Source organism: Triticum aestivum, chromosome 4A, assembly GCF_018294505.1.
Source record: "Triticum aestivum cultivar Chinese Spring chromosome 4A, IWGSC CS RefSeq v2.1, whole genome shotgun sequence".
NCBI lineage: Eukaryota > Viridiplantae > Streptophyta > Magnoliopsida > Poales > Poaceae > Triticum > Triticum aestivum.
Genome location: NC_057803.1, coordinates 631,154,406 through 631,167,094, shown reverse-complemented (window position 1 = coordinate 631,167,094; position 12,689 = coordinate 631,154,406). Strand labels below are relative to the sequence as shown.

At 41.9% G+C, this 12,689-nt stretch overlaps 1 long non-coding RNA gene across 1 annotated transcript; it reads left to right on the top strand.

Annotated features, from left to right (window-relative positions):
* Positions 1–4,369: 4,369 nt before the first annotated feature.
* LOC123082765 (uncharacterized) lies at positions 4,370–5,440 on the top strand. Its single transcript, XR_006439111.1, has 3 exons — positions 4,370–4,552; positions 4,654–4,764; positions 5,218–5,440. It is a non-coding gene; the product is annotated as an uncharacterized lncRNA (long non-coding RNA).
* The last annotated feature ends 7,249 nt before the right edge of the window (positions 5,441–12,689 follow it).

The following is a 12,689-nucleotide window of genomic DNA, read 5'->3' as shown; positions in this document are numbered from 1 at the left end:
GCGAAATCCTTGGCTTCACCTCCCGCTCCTAGCTAGATTGCTGGCTCCTCACGACAAATCCGGAGCTGACAAACTTGCTCGTCAGCTAACTCCACTCCGTCCTCTAGATTACTGGCTCCCCGCGACGGACTACATGGAGCTGGTCGGCTTAACACTGGTCGGCCAGCAAGTGCGGCACGAAGCTCGGTTTCAGCGACTCGGCTAGATTGAACTACAGTCGGCTCTCTGCTCCTCCACCCTTTCCACTCAGTCGAATTGTAGCGCTGGGCGCTGCTCCCGGAGCCGAGTTGTGTGGATCGCAATAGGCTGAATGTGGGAGTAGGGGGATTCAGGAGGGAGAAGGGGAAAGTTGAGTGAGGAAGAAGGATCTGGGGGCAGGATCAACAAGGATGTAGCTGGAGTTGTGCTACAGACTTCCCTGCAAAAACGAGTGCAGCAGTGCGATAGGTGCTTTATAATGGGTTTAATCTTGTGGTGTCCTCACCCAGTGACAGAAGGGGTAATGAGGCACGTATTGTATTGTTGTGAGTAAGGGTAAAATGACTGGGTTTATTCATATTGGCTGGGTTTACTTTGTCCACATCATGTCATCTAGCTTAAGGTGTTACTCCGTTTGTCATGAACTTAATACCACAGATACATGCTTGATAGCGGTTGATTGGTGGTTTAATAGTGTAGATGCAGGCAGGAGTCAGTTTACTTGTCTCGGACGTGATGCCTATATACATGATCATTGTCGCGAATACGTCATAACTATGTGTTTCTCTATCAATTGTTCAACAGTAATTTGTCTACCCATCGTATGGTATGTGTTTGAGAGAAAAGCATTTAGTGAAAACTATGGCCCCGTCTCTACTTTTATCATATTATAAAAACCAAAAATACTTTGCTACAATTTATTTACTTTTATTTTGTTTTGCAATTTATCTATCTACCTATACAAGATTTGATCCTTTCAAGTAACGAGTTCAAAGGGATTGACAACCCTCTTGCCCGCGTTGGGTGCAAGTATTTGCTTTTGTGTGTGCAAGTGTTGTTCACGATGCTTTGCATGATTCTCCAATTTTTTCGGTAAACCTTGGTTCTCACTCAAGGAAATACTTATCTCTACTATACTGCTTCATCCTTCCTCTTCGGGTAAAATCCCAACGTAGCTCACAAGTAGCAGGGATGTGAAGGGATTGAAGAAGAAAAAAGGAAAGTTATGATTCTGGTCATAACGTAGAAGGAAGGTTCAGATACAAGAGTAGGAAGGCATTACATATATCTATCAATCGGTCAATCAAATTTTTGCATTAAAAAATACCAAAAAACCAGCAAGAGGTGTGGCTGAAAAATAATCTTAGGGATGAGGTGGTTCGTGCGATGATAGTGATCGTTGGAGGTGAGAAATCTGGAAGCGAGGAAGCAATCGACCAACTTTCCTTCAATAGTTGAGATAATTTTAGAATATTTTTCAATAAAAAATAAATGTCCTTTGTGCTCCGTATTTTGATAATATTCCATAACAAAATAAGTAGCTACATATTGATTTCATAACGGTATTTGTTTCTATGGTGTAGGTGTGTCATGATTTACATGTTAGTTTCCTTGAAATTCGTCATTCCTTTCCTAAAGCAAATTGCGCTAATGAGAGGTATCGGTTGATTTGAGTAAGTTAGAAAAGTTAGATACGTGATCTTTTTGTGTTAGGAAAGTGTTGGGTTGCAAGGAAAGAGAGTATTTTTAAGTTATTTAATTGCATTGATGAGAGGGATCGGTTGATTTGTGTGAGTTAGGAAAGTTAGATCCATGGTCTTTTGTATGTTAGAAAAGTGTTGTTTTGCAAAGAAAGTGTGCATTTATATGTTATTTAATTGCATTGATGGGAGGGGTCGGTTGATTTGGGTAAATTAGAAAAGTTAGATCCATGATATTTTTTTTACGTTTGGAAATTGCTTGTTTAAAAGGAAAGAGTTGATTTGTACGTTATTTGTTTCCTTATAATCCAGTGAGAGGGGTGATGGGAGGTGAGGCAAAAATAAACCAGTGAGAGGTGAGGCGAAAATAAACCTATGAAAGAGGGTGGTGGGAGGTGAGATGAAAAAAATCGTGTATGCCAGCCTACCAACTCCCCCTTTAGAAGTAGAGAATAGCAGAGATACAGGTTGAAGAAACTTTCTAGTGTTAATTATTTGCATCCCTAATTAATTAATTAATTGCATTAATGACTCGATTTCATAATTGATTTGTCGCACAAAAATCCCTACTTAAATAGACTTAATTAACTGCATGCATAATTAATTGTCTGGCTAATTAATTACATTAATGACTTGATTTTCAAATTGATTCGTTGCTTGTTTCCAAATCTTCTTTTGTACTTTTTTTCATGTGAGACAAGGGAGGTGGGTTTTCTTATGCGTGTGGGAAGATGAGAGCGGATGGGTTTCTTTGTAGGGGGTCAACGGGAGGAGATCGAGTTGGATGTACCACGTCTAATCCACAACACCACTTCAATAGTAGAGATACGGTTGGAAAAACTTTCTACTATATTAATTATCCACATCCCTAATTAAGTGACTAACTAATCAATTGTTGCATTAATGACTTGATTTTCATAATTGATTTGGCATAGATAAAATCCCTACTTATACGGACTTAATTAATTACATGTGTAATTAATTATCTAGCTAATTAATTGCATTAATGACTTGATTTCCAAATTGATTTGATGCTTGGTTTTCAAATTGTTTTACATTAATAACTGATGTACAAATTAATTCATTGATAATTTTCGTGATTAACGTGATCCTTATGTCCAAATAATGATATTCTAATAATTAACGTGATCATTTCATTACACACCAGATTATACTTTTCATTATTAACATGATACTCATGTCCAAAAAGTAATACTCTCCATAATTAAAGTGATCATACTGTTAAACGCTCAATAGTACTTTGCATAATTAACATGATCCTACCGCCAAGTAATGATACTCTTCATAATTAATGTGATCCTTCCGTCCAAAGAATGATACTCTTCATAATTAATGTGATCCTCTCGTTCAAGTGCTCGATTATACTTTATAAATTAACTGGTATGGCTAATTAATTGCATCCAGCCATGGGCAAGGCAAAAATTGCACAAAAGATAATTAACACGATTTTTGGGCATCAATGACTACATGCAAACGAGCGAAACGACCTACGGACTCCCCCTTTAGGAGCATAGATGACTTCTAATTTATTTACTATTTTTAAATTTGTGAAAAAATTAACTCAAAAATACCTATTTAAATATTGAAACTGTTCCAATTTGGAACATAATTTAAATTCATGTAAAAATCATGTTCAGAAACATTTTTTTTGAGTTCATGAACATTATTTTGAATTTGCAAAGAATTTTTTCAAACCATGACATTTTTTTAAATTCCTAAACAGTTTTGAATTAGTGAACTTTTTCAAATTTGTGAATATTTTTTGGATCATGAACATTTTTTCAAATTCATTACCTGAATTTGCAAAAAAATTAGCCACCGTGAATTTATTTTGAAATTGTGAACATTTTTCAAGTTTATGATCATTTTTTGAATTCACAAACAAGTTTTGAATGTCCATGCAGTTCTAAAAAATTATGAACATTTTCAAATCCATGAACATGTTTTGAATGCATTAATATTTTTTGAACACATGAATATATTTGGAATTCAGGAACATTGTTTATACTTGGCAACATTTCTCAAATTCACAAATAGTTTTTGAAATTGCAGACATTTTTTGAAATCAGGGTTTTCCAATGCCGCATTTTTTAATTGACAAAATGTTTTTGAAATAGCAAGCATTTTCTCAAATTCACAAATATTTTCTGGATTCGTCAATATTTTTTGAATTCAGAACATTTTTAAAATTCATGCGTATTTTTTAAACGCGCAATTTTTTTCAATTCATGAATATGTTTTTGAATTCATGAACATTTATTGAATTCGTGATAATTTTAAATTTCTGATTTGTTTGAAATTGCAAAAAAAATGAATTCATGATTTTTTTTCAGATTTGTGGAAATTTTAAATTTTCAAATATTTCCCTAAATTGGTGAATACTTTTAAAAAACTATAAAACGGTCAAATGAGTAGAGAAATGAAGAATCAGGCATGGAAAGAAAAGAAATAGTGTGAAAGAAATATATTTTTAAAACCAGTGGGAAAGTTATCACAGCGAACGAGTCGAGCGAAAAAAAGGAGAAGGAGAAAAATGGGCCAGTCCAACACCTGCGCGCGCACTTTTGTGTTCCGGGCTGCCTGGCCCGCGTACGCCTGCCGATCTTTTCATTAGGCCCTGTCCACCCTTTCTCTCCCCCCCCCCCCCCCCCCCCCCCCCCCCCCTCCGGCTCCGCCAACGCCGAGTCAGGGGGACCGCCATCGCCTCCGCCGCGAAGCGTGCTTCCGTGCACAAGCTCTCCAAGGAGGAGTTCTGGGCCTTGGCTGAGAAGATCCGGTCGACGGACGCGGCGGCGGCCGTGGAAATGCTCGAGTCGTATCTCGCCACAGATGGATGAGGGGGCAGTTGATAGGTGGGTTCTTTGGCAGTACTTTGTTCACTGTAAGCTGTTTGAATTGCTTTTAAGAGATTTTTTTCCCTTTATTGTTAATACGAATTTCCTCTCATGACTAGGGATTGTGGAGGAAAAGAGTTCCATGCCATGCCATGCCATGGTTTAGCAGTTGGGCTGTGGATGGCGATCACAGGTCACAAGACTCTTTGCAGGCTGAAGACTGAAGTCAGGTAGGAACCATCAAACAAGTGCCAACTAAGCCTTAACTCTGCTCTACATTTCAACAAATGCAGAGAACGTTGTATTACAATCACAGTAGGATCTTTATCATCACTCTACCATTATGTCTAGCCAGTGAAAGTTTTAAACGTACTCGGGCAACATTGCAAAAACTCATTTCTTAAGTCAGGTAAGGAATCATCACATAAGCGTCAACTAGGCCTTAACTCTGCTCTACAATTTGGTAATTATAAAAGACCGTGTTGCAAACTTGGTAAGATCTTTATTATCACCCTCGCACTATGTCTAGTGAAAGTTTGAAGTCCGACCAGCATAGCAAAAGTCAGAATCATTCTGGAAGATTGGAACCTTGAGATGCATACTGCTTATGCCAATCAATAACCTTAGCATCCACTGAATGCTTAATTTATTTCTAACACCGTATTTGATTGGACAAGGAACAGACAAACCGAGAAGCCCGATCTGGAGATCGTCGGAATCAAGAGAATCATTCGCGGTATACCAGGTGTGGAGAGGAGTGCTCTGTGTTTTATGTGTAAAAACACATCATGGACTCCAGGCTAGACTTCCAATAAAGGTTTACCAGTTTCAAACACCCATGCACGTTTAAAACTAACAGCTACACACACCATCTATGATCTATCCTGATTATTTCAAGAGCTGTACTTCCCGTTACGAGTTTCTTCACAGGTAAATACCCTACGCATCTACTTAAAAATTTCAAGCTGTCAGTTCAAAAAAGAAAATCCAAGCTGTGAGATCAATGCTTATCTGAAATGCAAAAACACAGATTGTGCAATTGTACAAAAGACACAGCAGGTTGTAGATAGATTGTGCAAGCGAAAATAGCAGATTGCTCACTCGGAGACTAAAGATCTGCAAATGTCAAAACACCGAATTTTGTCCCTTTGGATTACACTTGTGATCTAAGCCCTGAAATGTCAAAACCGAAGTTCTCTTTTATTGTTTTAGCAGTAGATGGGGTTTTCTTCTCTGCAGATGCTTTCTTCTTGGCCTCTTTACCATCTGCCCTCTTCATCGCAGCTGCTAGCTTCCTTGCTTCTTTCTTCGCGGCAGCTGCCTTCTTCCTTGCTTCAGCGTCTGCGGCCTTCATTTTTGCAGCTTCTTCCTTCCTATCAAGTGTCTCTGCAGCTGTCTTTTTTGCACCTTTTTTGACTTTTACTCTGGAAGGGCAACACTAGCTTCGAGGGCCTCTTTCCCGACTGCTTGCGAGTTACACATGGCTTATCATTATGTAACACAGCAACATGTACTGCGTCGGTTGATTTGTGACAGGATAGCGAAGAGGTTTTGCTCTTCCGAGCTCGGCCGCGTGTCTGATAGGAAGAAGCTTTGGCAGGCTGAAAGAATGACATTCCAAATAGAAACTGAAGTCGCAAGCAAAAAATTATAAAGCATGAATGGTCAGGACAAAATTACCTCGGTAGCAGCAGGCTCTGAAAATTTTGACTTGCTGGTTTGGCGATGACAATGTAGAGCCCTAGCCCTAGCGGCAACTGTTTTTGAGCTTTGCGCCGATGTTTGATGTTCCTGGCATACCCGACATTATCATAAATTACTAACAGATGAATTTACACATTGAGCAAAACATATACTCCAGGCTGCACGTTGAGATGATACATCATGGTTTAGAGTAGCAACTACGTATACAATGGTGCAAGTAAGAGCTGCAAGAAGAGGCCAAGGCGTGCGCCACTGACCCACATGCATACTGAGGGTCAAGCCTCCAAGAACCACACCTCTAAGGAGGTAGCGACATCATCGATGGCGCCGTGGTCCTCAGATCCAGCTCCGAATCGGCAAGCTGGATCTGGGTTTCACCCAGAGAGGACTGGACCACAAGGCATCGATAAGGTCGGGCAGGGCTTTCGCCTGGAGCCGCATGGTCACCACTCACAGCAAGGTTCATTATACTACAGGTATAACAAACCTGATATTAGGACAGTGAGGTGCTAGTCCTGCACCTCTAAGCTGCTGACCAGCCAGCCAATGTCGTGTAGGATCTCCCGATGAACGTGGATTCAGTTAATGATTCAGCCAGCCGGCCCAGTACAATGACCCATATTACAGCCAGTGCACCCTCATCTGACTGTAATATGGATTCAGTGAACACATACTCTTGGAGATCAATTGATTCGACATATTGGACTCAATGACAATTAGATCAGTGTAGTGAAAATAATACATCTTACACAGATGCCTGGGTTTGAATTTCACCAACAGGAGAGAACCAGGCATCGCTCAGTAGGCGAGAGGCAAACGTGCTCCCCCAGACCTCCCGGGTCTGATTGTCGGCCTCCCCTGTAGTTTCTTCCAAATGAAATGCCACAGATCCTTGGCTCAATGGTCGAATAACTTCAGCACCATATTGTCCTAGATCCAGGTCCCAGTCTATATCATCACAATCCATTTCTACACCATCATATAGAGCTACTCTTGGATCATTCTGAAGTCTAAGCATCAAGTCATCAAAAGGGATACATGCACCTGAAACTACATGCTGATCTGCAGGCATAGCTTCAACACAGAACAGAGCAGTTACTTAAATACTGGGAAGGACAACACCGCAAGCAGCGGCTAAACAATGAAAAACATGTGTAGTAAAATTAGAAGTGCTATACAAAAGCTGCATCAAAGACAAAACAAACACGAGATGAGTAAATCTTAGATACCAACTTCGCGCGCAGATATGTCTCTAGCCTCTTCTTCTTCGCACCTATCATCATCAATATTTGCTTCATGCCTCGTCATCTCAGCTTCAAAAATTAATATACAATGCAATACGAGACGTTAAAAAGCATAAAAACACTGACAAGATTAATAAAGGTATGTACTATACAGATCTCGTTGCAACTAACTGGACATCAAATTCAACACTTTCAGATAACACTGGGTAAATAGTAGTACCTCCACCTCCTGTCTCCAATGTCTCAACAGTCTGGCAGAATTGTCCCGACGGAGGTAAATGCTTGAGATTTGCAGGTACCTCCTTACTAACATTGGCGTCACCAGATGATCCACTATGAACTGAAGCATGGTTGTCAAGATCATCCATGCAGGTGGCAACAGTAGGCAGCGCGGAAGGTGGATTAGCTACAGAACAAAACTTAATAGAAATGTGATCAAAATTAACATAAAAAGAATAAGATGAACATCCAATCACCTTGATTCCTGTCAGGTAGGATTGTGGCATCATCCACTTTGTCTGCTCTGAAACCCCATAGCTCATCAACATGCTCTAAAATACAAATACAAATGTAACTATAGTAATGTGCTAACATAGCATACAGAACAAAAAAGCTTAATTATTAATCTAATGGTACCTAGCTGTGACGCAAGACGATCGTAATCTCCTTGCAAAATATGCGTGAGAGAAATATTAGCAGTGGCATCCTGCTGACCCAGAGCACTCATGGGTCAAATGCAGCAGCCTGAAGACCGCCGGCAACAGTTTCTGATGTACCCATCTCCAGGGACATAAAACTGCCTTGCACTTGGTCTTTGGTCAGCGGCAACACTTCCTCGGTTGGACCAGAACCCTCTATTTGTGTAGATGTTATGACAGCTGAAATTACATGCTGATCTGCAGGCATAGCTTCAACACAAACGGAGCAGTTACTTAAATACTGATGCACGGACAGTAATGCTCCCAGCAGCTAAAATTAGAAATGTAAAACAAATATGAGAGCAGTGAGCAAAATCTTAGATACCAGCCTCCCGTGCAGCTATCTCTCTAGCCTCTTTAGCTTTGCGCCTATCATCAACATTTGCTTCTTCCATCACCTCAGCTTGAAAAAGATAATAGGCAATGCAAAATGAGTCGTTAAAAACATTAAAACATAAACTAGAGTAATGAAATGATGTATCGTACAGATACAATTCCAACATCTACGTCCAGTTCCATCAAATTCAGAACATTCAGATAACTAGGGTAAGTGTAGTACCTCCTGCCTCTAATGTCTCAACAGTCCGGCAGGGTTGTCGGGGCGGAGATAGATGCTCAAAATTTGCAGGTACCTTCTTACTAAGATTGGCATCACCAGATGATTCATCATGAACTGAAGCACAGTCGACAAGATCATCTGTCAGGACAGGAACTGTAGGCGATGGGGCTAAAGAAATAAGAAACGGTTAAATAGAAACTTAGGCAAGAAATATACAATAATCTTGATTCTTGTCAGGTGCGTATGATTGACTCATCAATGACAGAAAAAATATATATATATAATTGTAGTAATGTGTTAATCGCAGCATAGAGGACAAAAATTGCTTAATAATTAAATATAACGGTACCTAGCTGTGACGCCAGACGACTATCGTTATCACCTTGCACAATTTGCGTGAGAGAAATATTAACGTTGGCATCATGCTGACCCTGAGGACACATTGGGTCAAATGCAGCAGCCTGACGACTGTTGCAAACAGTTTCTGATGTACCCATCTCCAGAGACGTAAAATCGTGTTGCACCCGGTCTTCGGTCAGCGGCAAGACTTCCTCGGTTGGCTCATCATTCTCCATTTGAGTAGATGGTGCAGGTACAGAAGCTGATGGAGTCGGTATGCTCGATGGTCGAATAGGAGAGGGAGTATGTGGGGCTGCAGGTTGCATGATCTCTCGAAGCTCATGCACCACCCTGGTGTGTGCAAGTTGGATTACCTTACACACATCATCATCACATCTTTGGACAGCAGCAATCACAGCATACTTTCTAGATTGAGTCAAGCCAGTCAAGCAGTCAAAAGAGTCAGCCAGTTGTTGACGCAAGCTAGGCACAAAATTTATATGAGACTGAGTATCCTCGAAATAGCAGGTACCCTCCCTCGACCTAAGCTGATAACAGTAAAAACATAGTGATGTCATTTGAAATCTGAGATTATAATGAACAATATATCGATTATTGTATGGTTCGAAGAGAGGACGCACCGCAAGTTTACCATATGTTTCGAGGCCGTTCAGACCCTTCCACCTATCCTCATTCAATATCCCCAGTATAGTGCCAGTGGTGAAGTGTGCAATGCGTGGGATTTCAATAGCATCAAGGCGATTCAAACTGAATAGATTGTCCAAATAAAAAACCTACAAAAATAGCATGTCAACATTATAAAGAACTGAAATGCAGATCACGTCCTTTGATTAAAACAGAAAAAAAGTGACAAAACAGGGCGATGACGTACAATATAAAAGAGGGTACAACTACTGATGGACAGGGTTCCTCCAGCCAATTTCTTGGACTTCCAGGCAACAATAGCATCACGATGGTCGTCAACAAGGACCTTGCACCAATCAACATTTGGGAGATTACCCAAGTCAGAAGTCCAGGCGGCATCCCTCCCTGTGATATATGTTGCTGTCGTGGGGAATAAGAGACGATTGAACACAATTAGAATGAAGCATCTTATCGTCAATTCGTCCTCACCCTTGAGTTTGATGCGTTCGTACAAGACATCGTAAGTAATTTTCTTTTTCTTAGGGACACCGAGTAGCTCCTTAAGCTTCAAAAGTTCTTCTCTTCTTTGTGCATAGGAGAAAATAGGTGGGTCTCCGCCACCAATCGGTATGCCAGTAGCTCCTTAAGCTTCAAAAGTTCTTCTCTTCTTTGTGCATAGGAGAAAATAGGTGGGTCTCCGCCACCAATCAGTATGCCAAGGACACAATGCACAGCATGGGGTGTGATCTTAAGACCGCCTTGCATGCCAACTTCGATCAGAAGGGAAAATGCGCTTGTATTATCCAGCAGAAACATTGGTAGGTTCCTTGTCTCGAGCGCATTAATACTCAATTTGAGCACCTCCCCGAAACCCAGCTGCTTGATTATATTCTTCTGGCCATCTGTTAAAATCTTAACAGCTGAAACAATTAAGTTTGGACTTTGGAGTGCACCTTATGGTGGGAGACCTCTTGGAGACCTTCTTAGGCTGCAAAAATTATAATTATATAAATGCAGCATACTATCGGATAATTAAGAATAGTAATGTAATTCGAAGTATATATGACCAAAAGAGAGACACTGATTGGCACTTTGGCAGCATTGTGTAGATAACAACTAGCATCAGAAGGATACTATCAGCAAGGAACTATTAGTGAGAGGTATTTATGCTATCAATACACTGCACTGCATGGTATTAACATAAATTACCTTGGCAACTTTTGCTTTATGGCTATTCCTCTTGGAGCGAGTAGTCTGTTGTGCAACGCGGGAAACTGTCGGGTCTATAGAAACACCATCGCCATTTCGGTCTCCCGTGGGCATGGGCTCCAAAGGAGCGGGAGCCTTCCTCTTGCGCACCCGAGGTTTCGACTTTGAAGAACCAGCTGAGGCAGAAGGTGGTTCATCTGCAGATGCAGGTGGGGTGGTATGTAAAGAACAGGCTGCGGCGTTACCAAGGACACGATCAGCCGCTCCGCCTTCAATCTGAACTGTGGGCGCCATGCCCATTGTTTGAGGGGGCGCCGAAGCAAGCGTGATACTGAAGGTGATGCCCTGAGCCTGAGGGAGAGGACCCTCAAAACGGTAGGTTGCATTGTTCAGGCTGTCCTGGACAGTAAGCCTGCGAAACTTAGGTGGTCTAGCGCCAGTAACGTCCATATATACCTTCATAGCAGAGCCCCTAAAAAGTGTGGAATGAAATTGCAACATATTTGTCTGTCAATTCAAATTACTACGTGAAGAAACGTGTAGAGTAGGGAGTAGATAATAGCTCGACATAACAAGTATACTAATTCTGAGATGCTTGGAACTTGAAAAAGAAACCCTATATTGAACGTGACGCAACCGCAGAAATGGGCACACCAGATTTTACAAAATCTGAGACGGTAAAGAGTACGATCGAGCTGACTTACCCGAGCAGGGGGCCGAGATCTGATCGAGCTGTCGGGGGGACGAGGCTCCTCTGACGTACTGCAGGGTGCAGTTGGGCCACTGACAGATGGGCCCAAAAGCAAGTTAGCCCACCTGTCAGTGACCCAACTGCACCCTGCAGTACGTCAGGGGAGCCGAGTCCCTGTCGGGGACGGGGAGGCGTCGCCGCCGGGAAGGACCAACGGGGCAGCCGGGAGACGACATGATAGAGAGAGAGAAGGGGTATCGGAATTAACGAGAAGGCCAGGGAACGGGCAGCAACAGCGGTAAGTAGCCACCAGCGGGTAACTTCTTTGGGGCGTGACACGTATACGCCTTGGTTGAGACACACGATACCCTATCAGCTGCACGCATGACTTGGTTGAGACACGTATTCTTCTCCCCTCATCTCCCTCGGCGAGCTCACGTACAACTATTTTTCTAAATTCGCCAACACTTTATTGATCTATGTGTATGTTCAAAAGAATATTGGGTCATGAGGATAGATAAGTCACAAATGACGACCCTGATAAGCATATCGAAGTCCAAGTGTTTGGCAAGATTATGAACTCACGTAAACCTTAAGCCCGACCTAGAAAGCTGTAAACGGAAGCCTGAACCAGGCGAGAATCTTCTTTCAGGCTGCAAAATGAAGCCCGAGCCTAACCCAAAGCAAGCCCGACCTTGCCCGGCCCAGTTTTTTGCCGGGGCTATACCCTTGATCTGATTTAAACCTGTGGATTCATCTGCTGCTTCGGGGGTCGGTGTTGGGGAGAGGAATCCGGGTGTCTCGGCTCCGGCTACTAGACACGTTAGGGTTTTAGTCCTCGTAGTGACAACGCCCAGGCGAATGACGATGCTTCATCTTCAAAGTGGGCCTTCCCGGCTCCGATCCTCCTAAGTTTGTCTATCGAGACGGATTAGACAAAGCTGCGGTGTAAATTCATGTCGGCTCCTTGGAGCGGCTAGGTTAGGTTTATTGTCGTGCAACACAACGACGAGTTTTGATGCAATGTGCTTCGAATCTATAGAGGAAATCGTCATCTTCCTAGCTA